Source organism: Perna viridis, chromosome 12 (genome assembly GCF_037379345.1).
Source record: "Perna viridis isolate PV_CMFRI_1.1 ecotype Kerala chromosome 12, ASM3737934v1, whole genome shotgun sequence".
NCBI lineage: Eukaryota > Metazoa > Mollusca > Bivalvia > Mytilida > Mytilidae > Perna > Perna viridis.
Window position 1 is genome coordinate 3,530,543 of NC_142456.1, and position 11,181 is coordinate 3,541,723.

Sequence of the window (11,181 nt, forward strand, 5' to 3'; positions counted from 1 at the left end):
TATGTGTGTACGATTTCGCCTATAGTAATTATGTAATTATCTCCCTTGAATACATACAGAACCACAAATCAATAATAAAAGTCGTTGTAAGTTATAATAATATAAAATAATGTATGTTTATAGTTTCTTTAGGTAAAAACTACTTATTAAAAGCTTTAGAAGTAGGAAAGTGTTATAATAAATAAATATTTGGTGTTTTACTAATCGTTCAATACCAAATAAAAAAAGAAATGATTTCAGCATATATATTTTTACAAGAAATTTTCGAATTGTCTTGGAACGACCAGTAGCTAAAGTATGGCTCACTTTTAACCCATGATTTCATAATGATATAAAAGTTACTTGGACTTTTGGAAAGTCACTAATGTGCTCCAATTGAGTAAAATCTGACAAAATCTTTTATTTTTCAGAAGCTCCTTTTCTACTAAAATATGGATTATAAATAGGTAACTTGTTTATTTAAATAACACCACAGCGTGTTCTTTTCTTGCCTTTTTTTGTCCTTCATATCCAAATTCAAGGTGAAGGTTAAAATATAGAACTGTGTTGCCGGACTTACAAAGTACATGTCTTGAAATGTAAGTAATAGATTTAAATACGGGAGTTTTAGTGCTCATTATGGAATAAATAAGTGCAATAGTTAAACTACAATTAATTTTGGTAGCTAAATATAAATTTGATATTTCTTTGATACTCATTTAATTTACAACTGTTGAATTGAAATGTTTTGATATGACATTGTTATGTTTGCATATACATTATGTTGAATTTATATAAAGTATAAAAACTATAGTATTTTCTCTATATACTGCCATAACTCAATTCCCTGTGATCGAACTTGTAAACGAAGAATGTCTACATATAACAGAGCAACTGCCTCATTTTGCAGCCATCGTCAATTAATCAATGGTCTGAATTGAGAATTGGGAAAGCATAGTCGTTGTTGTTGGTTTTTGAGGTCACTGCATTGTCTAAATTAGACATTTTCAGATAACAGCTGGGAGCGGAAGAATCAAAGCCCGACCCTCCTGTTAAATGTGATTGCTATTTTTTTTTTTTTCAATAATCGACTACTTACTTCGTCAAAGAATTGTTCGAATTATTTCATTATATACATATGTAACCCCTATTAAAATATAGATGTATGTAGCTGTGATTTACCGAATGTTCTCAGTCCAAAATTTTTGATAATTCACACAATGAAATAAATTCGGTAATTTCACTCTCACGCTTTCTCCAAGACAAGCGTCACAACACGAATATCAGTCCGCCGTTCACAAAATTTAAAATTTATGTTGAAAATAACAAAGAATACTAGATCGAAATCTAGATAATAAATAGGGTAATCCATTGGTTTACAAGTTCTCCACCTGGTTAAATCTAGACTAGTAATTCACTTTTTCCAATTAATTATCTTACTATTATCCTTGTTTTTTTTTTTCAATCAAGCAAATATAACCGATTCGTGATTTACTTAAATGGTTTAATTATAACATTAATTCTTGAGTACTTTTCTATGAACGAAATACCGGGAAATTTGGCCAAAGTCCTTTCGACATATGATATGAAGTGAAGTCATAGCTTGGAAGTACCGAAAGTCTGATTCCAGTCTGACAGGTAGTCACGTCTTTTTGAGCTTCCCATACTAAGTTCGATATTTTCGTATCTTCAACCTTGACTTAAAAGCGATAATTATATGAATTTCAATAATTAATTCAGATTTTTTTTTCGTTTCCGACATGCTATAAGAGTAGGCATTTCAGGCTTTAGTCGGAAATTCCGAAGTAACTACCGGTCTCACCAATTAGCGACACGAGGTGACAAGAAGCTTCAAGAAGTGACATAATCCATCAAAATGTCTAGAAAAGGTGACAAGAAGGGAAAAATAGCGACAAAAAGATTGTCAAATCAATCTATATTTTCAACTTCGTCCTCTGCCTCATATAAATAGGACTAAACACTGTTTATCCTTAATTTATCGATGTGTTTAATCAGACTACCAATTCACAAAACAAAAGCATATACGAACAACATCAATGTAAGATTTGTGAATGAATTGTCCGACTTTACACATAAAGAAAGTTTCTTGAAAACGGAGTTTGACTCTTAAAATTCCAAGCCCAAGTTGTCTGAATTTTATTTATCGCTTTTTTTCCTTGAAGACTCTTTCGGTAAATTGCAAATGGCGGCTTTCAACCAAATCATTAGTCAGATATATAAAAGGAAGCTGTTCTTTAGCAGAAACTCTAGATCTGTTGTTACCTTAATCATAACAATTTATCAGAGAAGATTTTTCTTGTTCCTCTTTTTAAACGTTTATATATACTTCACCGTTACAGACAGGAACATCTACAAGTGATGGATATTTCCCATCTAAACAAGTTCAAAAGAAAGTAGTCAATCAAAATATGTCTTCAATTCAAACTGTCAGTTGGAAGTATCGTATAAACTAGATTCCGAAATATCCATACATCAGTGATATTCATTTGCGAAGTTCTGGTCTGAAGCAAAAACGTACAGCAAAATTTGTACCTCGTAGTTTGATACGAAATTGCTATGCGACATTCTTGATTTTTCAGAGAAATAGTACTTCGTTTTTGGTCGAATATACAGAGATTTGTTTTTACAAGTTCATGCAGTGGTCCATGCACGAACGTTCTGCGTGGTATTTGGTTAGATATGATAATTGAGAACCTCCCTCTATCACTATAACAGGAACTCTCGTGTTATGGTGATGATGATTTCTACCAAATTTTATTACGAAAACGGCCGCAAACTGATTTACAAGACTGGTAAATCGTTAAGGAAACTTTGTCCCTCCAACATTGTTCAGTGCTCCGCAAGATATAGTCGGCTTACTGCATGATTTAAACCAATACCTCATTTTTTATCATTTATTTATTTTAATATTTTTTCTTTACATACATTGAAAATTAATATATATTTTCTGGCGTTCTTGTAATCATATGTATATCTAGTCTGTAATTATATCTGACATTTTTTTTTGCCATGCTGGTTTTGTAATATCTATGTTCATTGTGGCCGCATTATTGAAAAATTAAAGACGAATGAAAGAACCATAAAGCAGATATAATGTAATACCTTTTCAAGCCTTAAATTGGTTCTATCTTTTGTCGTAGCGAGGGTAGCCGTCCTGTTTACGATATTAATTTAAAAGCAAATCTACTAGTTATTCCCTTTCATGTTCAGGTAACTGTGGACTGGACGTACTAAATATACACCTTCGCATGGAAAATTATTTTATTCTACCCCAAATGCAAGCACTACCTCTCTGAAGTTTAATTATATCGCGCAGGCCCATCGACCTTACGACCTATCATGTTATGGGCATCATACGTTTGCTCTGATCCTGTTCTTTAAGATGTATTATTTGCGCCATTTTTGTCGATCACATGCTACAATTTACTTGTAGCTACCTCTATTGATGTAATACATGTATAGAACAGTTAAATACGATACATGTATGGCTAGCTCCGCTGTCTCCAAATTCTTCGTAAGGGGTGGACGTGCAAGATGTATATAAAACGTCAGTGACGGCGATGCCAACTTAAGCCGGTATGAAATATTGTTCTGCATATACAATAGAATCAGTAAACTTCTACTTTGTATTACAGTATAAACCTGTCTAAACTGAACCCCTTTCTGACTGGAGGTTTTTGGTTCACTTTAGACAGGTGTTCGCTTCACAGATTTCGAAACACATTGACATTGACAGAAAGGGATCGAAGAAGATTATTTGTATAGGATGGTGTTCGATTTATTCAAGGCTCGATTTATACAGGTTTCACACATACGGCGAAACGCCCTGTCGTTCCGTTTAGGCATGTGTTCATTTTACAGAGGATCAAAACACATTATTACTATAAACAGATGGGGGATTTAATCAGATGTCTGGTGTAGGTGTTCGATTTACTGTACTGAAATTACACCGTTTGATATATATTTTTTCTATACAAGTTTCATCTACATTCATACCAGAGTCTTTCAGAGACATTAGTATTATCATACAATTTATTTATTTTGTAAATTGTGATTTTTTACACCCTTTTTAAACCGTACCCTGAATAAATCGAACACCAGTCTAAACCCAGACATCTTTAAAATTCCATTCTGTCAATATGTTTTGAACCTCTGTAACCACTGCCTAAACGAAGCAAAACCGCCTGTCAAAACGACGTTCTGTTTAGAAAGGTTACACTGTATCACTGTGTTTTACAACACTTTACATGTAGTAGTCTAAAGAATCAACAGAAGGCCACACTCAGAAAGATATTTTTTACTTTTTCAGCGGTATACAGCAGTCATGATCTAGATGGTAGGATGACTTATTTTGATATTAAGTGAAAAAAATGTTTTCTGCAATTATATCTTTGTTGTGTTGGCATGGCAAAGACTATAAAATCTGTGGCACGATTCTGTGTGGACTATTTTACATTTGTATTAAGTTTTGTATAAACGATTTTATTTCCCGCCAGTTACGTAATACCTATAAAAAAATATTGAATGATGCTTGTTCATAAGTCTGATTTAGCTCGAAAGGGAGCGAGTTGCATGTATTAAACAAGGATTATCTGACAAGTACTGGCAATATTCTTTGGTACAACAATTAATCTTTTTAAGAAACATGCACGATGTGAAAAATCATATTACATGCATGTCAAACACCAACCAATCTGACGATTTAAGTCCACTGTTTAATCTCTGCTTCAGTGGACGTGCTTCAAAGATTTTTATTAGATTGACCATGTTCACTTGAAGGGTATTGCAATCAAATTATGAAATATTATATTAAAAGGATATATAAAGATTGCATTTATTTATTGATTCTGATGACACAAATCACACTGTGAAAGTGGTCGGTAATTCTTTCCTGTCTTTTACTCAGTGCCTGATTCTTACAGAGACTGACACTAAAGCGTCAATAAATAGACGGTATTTAAACACTTGATACGTTCGTGAAACACATTGCATGTTAAAATCGAAGACCATATGCTCAAATAGCTTAATCATCAGATATTCGTCAGCCTTGTTAAATCGTTTATTTAAAATGTTTGATCAAAAATCGGAATTATATATATGACTTTATCTATATGGAAATGACTGTTAAAATCGAATAAATCTCCGTAATTTACCCCCTCTTTTTGCCCAACAAGTACATCATTCATACAATAACATAAGCCCTAATACTGTCTTAAAAAGTCTGAAAGCGCTATCGTTTCGTAATTGTATATTTCTAATCTATCCAACTCATGCTACAGTATATTACATATATTACAGTCATGTAATTCTGAAATTCTAAAATATTGGCTAGTGATTCTTAAAAGAAAAGCAGAGGATGCCCACTTTCACGATATACACATGTACCTGGTGCCTGCTAACAGTTCTTTATGGACAGAGACAGAGCGCTTACATTTTTTTGCATGTTTTCGAAGACTCTTACACAGTATTTATGTCTTTGTGATTTTTTTTCTTATTATTATGATCTTTTCTATCGCCATCAACTTCGGCCGCGACAAAATATTCGAATACCCAAAACCGTTTATATAGATGTTACTAAAACAGTAATTGATTGTATTGGTGTCTTTATTTTGGAAACTTTGCTTTCAAAATTGGCTTTCGAAAATAATTACTAATTAAACAAGAGTCGCTAATATACAAATGAAGAGTGCATTATCATGCTAACATGATCACTGATATTAAGTGAAAATACATGTATACAAAACAAACAACATAAAAAAAAACTTTAGGTAAGCAAGACAAGTTTGCAATTAGATGATATTCATGAACGACAAATCTCATGTTGTGCAATGTTAAACTCCAAACAAGCTATTCAATATATTGAGATTTTAAGAAATTCTGAAATAACATGTATGAGCATAGACCCGTTGAGTCGATTTTAAAGCGACATTCTATAATGTATTTGGTGTGGTAAAACTAAATGCGTTGGAATCAACTCATCGCTGGAGATTTTTCATTAGAAAGAAAATTCAATTATAATTCGATTGTAGTTCATTGCAAGGCGGTCATCTTCTTCATATTGCTTGTTAGTAATTAATAAAGGGTAATAACAAAACTGCCACACTGGTTGACAAAAACTCCAGGCAACAGTCAAGGGCGGAAATTTGAAGATTTTTTATACTGTTACAGTATGACAAAAGAGGATTATACAAAGTTTCCGTCAATTTATCAATACTCCATTAGTGTTTATCAACACTCCTCTAGTTAGAAGATAAAAACCGTGTAACATGTTATAACGTACAACTTTCACGGAAAACATATTTACTACACGCTTTGTCGTGGTTGGTATTTCCATGCCATGTACATGAAGCTGATATAGGACAGCAACTAAAATCACCTTACAACGTATGCCCCATTTTTGTAAAGCTACATACCATAAATCTATCGGGAGTCGAATTAAGACAAAAATTCAGACGGACAATGAAATTTACCACCCACTCGTTGAGTGGGGGCATGGAAAAATAAAAACTGCCCGACAATTTATGGGTAAAATATTGCCCGTTTTTATGACTGGAGTACACCTACACTTTTTTTTTGATACGACGCATTGACGTTGTTTTTATATAAGTAACAAGCTAGAACTTTGAATGATTTTTATCCACTTAGCTTTGCACTTGTAAACGCAAGATGTTTTTCTATTTTGTATTGTAAATCTATTTATCTCATAAAATGTCAGACAACTAATTTGTTTGATAACCCCACGACATAAAAGAAAACAATACCTTTTGTACCTGAATTATCTGACTGCATCATTGCGCCAGAAGGTTATTTTTTTCATTTTTATAAATCAATGAAACCTAATTGGTTTTTTAACAAAGAATCCTATCATATCCTACGAGCACATGTTTTGGTATAGAAAGGAACGATGTTATCTAATTTATTTGAAAATTAAAGTGGTTATTCAGTCAATATCCTAGATAAACATCCTTTCATTCATTTTATGAAGAACGTGGAAACAGGAAAAAAACACCGCCTTTTATAATGCTGAAAGCATTGCAACATAGGGTAATGAAATTTCAGCCCTAAAATTTTTCTTAAAACTACAAGCCCCGTCTTTTTTATTCTTGTAAAGATTAACCTAAAATGATGTCGTTATGAAGATATACTGTTTTATTAACATTTACATTTGTTACTTTGTATGTATTGCTTTTGGTTACATTCTGTGTGTCTGTTTCTTATGTCTGGTCTTTGTCAAATGGATTGCATTCTTTTGATTTCCTCTAGAATCTTGGTTCCCTCGATTGCTCTTATTATGTCGAATTCAATAAGGGTATCAGATTTTTTTTCTGCTGCAGTAAATTTTTATCTGTAAGGGAATTTTCTCAAAAAAGTAAGTAGAAAATAGAGGGTATGCAAAAACATCTTTTATTTAAAGATTAGTTACATTATTTGTAGTTAATGCATTGATTGTACATTTAGTCTACTCCATGGTTATAAACGTGTCTACATGCCATTCACGCAAATACACATAAATGCACTAGTTTCCTTAATCTATGCAAGAGCTGGAATTGTTTTGTTCAAGTATGGCAATTTTATGTAAAAAAACACAAAACGTTAATCCTCGCAACTATAAGCTCATGCTAGTTCATAATTAAACTGTATGTAATATTCCTGTACTTACAAGTTAAGATTACAACGTTAAACGTGTACTAACGTTCTACTAATGTTTGCTCACCGTAAGCTATTTTGTGTTTGTAAACCAATTAATTATCTTCTACATGCATTAATTTGTGTTAATAAATAATGTGTTGTGACTGTTTCTTTCTTCTTTTCTGATATTTTCATTTAATTTTTTTAAATTATTTTTGTCGTTTTTGTGATTCTGGATATCCTATTATTCGTTCTAATAATTGTTGCCTTGCTTATTGTCCCTTTATAGCCATTGGCTCTTGGCTATTTTTTAGTTTTTCTTTGACTTCTGAATGAAGCCAAACAGAGTATAGTAAAATGTAGATATAAATAGGAATAAAAAAACGTGTAGTCCACATGCTGATATGTCTTTAACCCTAGACCCTGCTATAAAATATACAGTTAAAGTTATGAACAGATCAACTAGTTGTTTCAAGAAAGCATTCTAATACTGGAATCTCGTTTTATGTATTCATTTAGAAATAAAAAAAGGTTAATATTGATACTATTAACACTTGTTCGTTGAATAAAGTAATTTAAACTAATTTCTTTGGTGATCCTGATTTTTCTACTAAAACAAACATGATGAATGACATGCATTTTTCAAGTGGCAATAATAATTGGCAATATTTTTCTTATTCGATAGATAATCTTCAAAAGAGTCCTACTTGTTCCGTGTAGTTCTACTTCATCTTCCTACTGCAATAACAGGTACAATTTAACAATATCAAATAGATTTAATAATTTAAAAGATCGGGTGTACGATCGGTGATTTAGGTCACACATTTATCACTGCACATTATTCAGTGTAAACGATACTGATTGTGCTTACCTAATGCAAATTGGCACGCACATCAAGATTAGCCGCACAAAATATGCGTTTCCTTTTTGAATGTCAATCATTACTGGAAGTTATACTGAATAATATATATATTCTCACCTTTGTACCCGGTGAGCAATTTGAATGGATAATTTGACTTCTCATGGATCTTGCAAACTTATATATTAATTGTAAACTAGGTATTGATTCAATACAATTTCCGGAAATGCAAGTGGACATTTCAAAAGAAAGAACCATTCATGAACTTGACTCAGCGATTTTCTGTTTATGACAACGGTATGATCCTGTATCAATTATCCATTGCAATTTAACATTATAGTAATGTTGTTTAAGTACAAACAAGATACCGTCGTGTATAACCACATTGTCAAGATACTTAATAGTAAGTGAATATGCCATACATGTTGCTACCGCAACCAAATTCAATATGGCATATGGATCTGGCTAATAACTAACACTTCATTACTTACGCAACCGAAGTTTTGAAAAGTTATCATTTATGAAACGTTTTCTATCAACGAATGTTTGTTACTCATAAAACAAAAATAGGCTTACGGTGATGAAGCTTTTTTGAAGACGTGTACATGTAGTGCTGAAGCTTCCGTTTGTCTAAAAACTGTAATCGTTTATCGACCAGAGAAATAATGTTTTAACGTAAGTAATTATTATTTCTAGTAGGGGTCATAAAAACACGATAAAACTAAACATCTCCCACATAGACATATAAAACATCAAGTGCTATATTTAGATTTAGAAATAAAAAAGTTATATGTATATGTTTATATGTAGACCAGAGTAATCGAACAATGATAGTACATGTATTATCATACTTGTAGTTGAGTTGCCTTCAATTTTCAATTAACACCTATTTCCTACAGTGCACACCTGATCTATGCTCCAAGTTTTAGTGGAGTCCGAGTTGCTCATTTCCTTTTGTTACTTTGTATGTATTATTTTGGTTATTTTATGTTTTCTGTTGTGTTTGTCTGTTTTCCACGTCTGGTCTTCGTCCCAGGATTACATTCTTTTGATTTCCGCTAGAATCTTGGTTCTCTTGATTATTCTTCAAAAATGAATTTAAAACCCGGTAAAGCAAATCAGATATTCAATGGGAAAACGCAACATTTAAATGTTTTTCGTGGTGTTTTAAGTAGTATTCCGCCTTACAGTACCCAAAACCCTATTCACTCTTTTATCCCCAATGATTAGGATTGAAAATCAGTAATAACTATATTGACTGCCTAATTAGAGATTAAAAAGCTACATTATTGATACCTCTTAGTAAATATCGACAGCAAAATGTAAACAGAAAAAAAAATAAAATGCTTCGAAGCTTGATACAACCGCATAAGTCGAACAATGAACAGTGTGGACAAAACATTCAATATTTATACAGATTTTAAGATTGATTGCGATTAGACATTTGACACAATATAAGAATTTGATCAGGCCAGTTTTTGGCCCCTTCTTCCTAAATGGTTAGTGTCACGATCTCCAAAGTCAATCCCAACCTCTTCAGTTTGGGTAGTGGCGCTTTGTGGTGTAATTACAAGAAATTCATTCTTATTTATTCAAGTTATCATACAGGAATCAGACAAATGCTTCTTTAAGGCCCTTCTTGTTCCCCCTTTTTCCCCTATTATTTTTTTTCTAAATCGGCCTAAGTCACAACCCTCAAAATCAATCCAGACTTCCTGTTTTGACATTACACCGAGTAGTGCGGTTCAAAAGAGATATTTGTACTCACAGTCATGTAATTGTTCCGATATCGGGAAAATGCTAATTGCTGTCCCCTTCTTGGTCTATCATTTAAAAATATTAACGCCCAAATAAATCCAAGTATGACCATCAATTTGTTTTTATTAGAGTTGAGCTAAACAGTTAAATTCTTTGAAGAACATGTGTTTGTCTCTTCCAAGCGGTCGAGGCCATAATCTCTATAACCAAAACTTGTGGTAAAATCAAAGATCTACCGACTTATTTCAAGTTATGGCACGAAAACCAAGTGTCGACCGACGACGATGACAGAGACGACGACACCAACAACGCTACACCATTATTCGACCGCATTCATTTTTGCGGCCGTTTGAATAATAACAAACAAACAGACAAACAAACAAAACAAAGCAAAAAACAACAACAAACAAAAAAAGTAAGGTCATCAACATTCTTTTATCAAAAATAAGAATCATATTTTATGAGAACATGAGTAGTTTTAATTAGAACATTTGATTAAAATATTTTGAGGTTGTGCGTGTTAAATGTTTTTTAGATAAACTATTTGATGAAATAAATAATGTTCTTAAAACCGTTTATTATAATTCCGTCGTCCCTAGTTTCTACATTGTACTTGTCAACATCAATTTCATCACCTGTTTAACAAATGTCAATGTCAGGGTAAGTTATTGTTCTAATGTAGGTATTTAGGACTGACATGGCTACATAGTTTATATCGTGACCCAGAACGTGACGTTTCATACTTTGTTGTCGATTCGTATTTCTGTGCGTTTATTATCTATAATTCATGGGGTTTGAAATGGAGTACACTATACACAGGCAAAATTAATAACTATTTCACTTGATTTTCACCTGAATCGAGCAAATAAACTTTATTACAGTGTTCACGTGAAATTCGAGAGAATCGATCCTTCACGTGAAATTCATGTCAATTG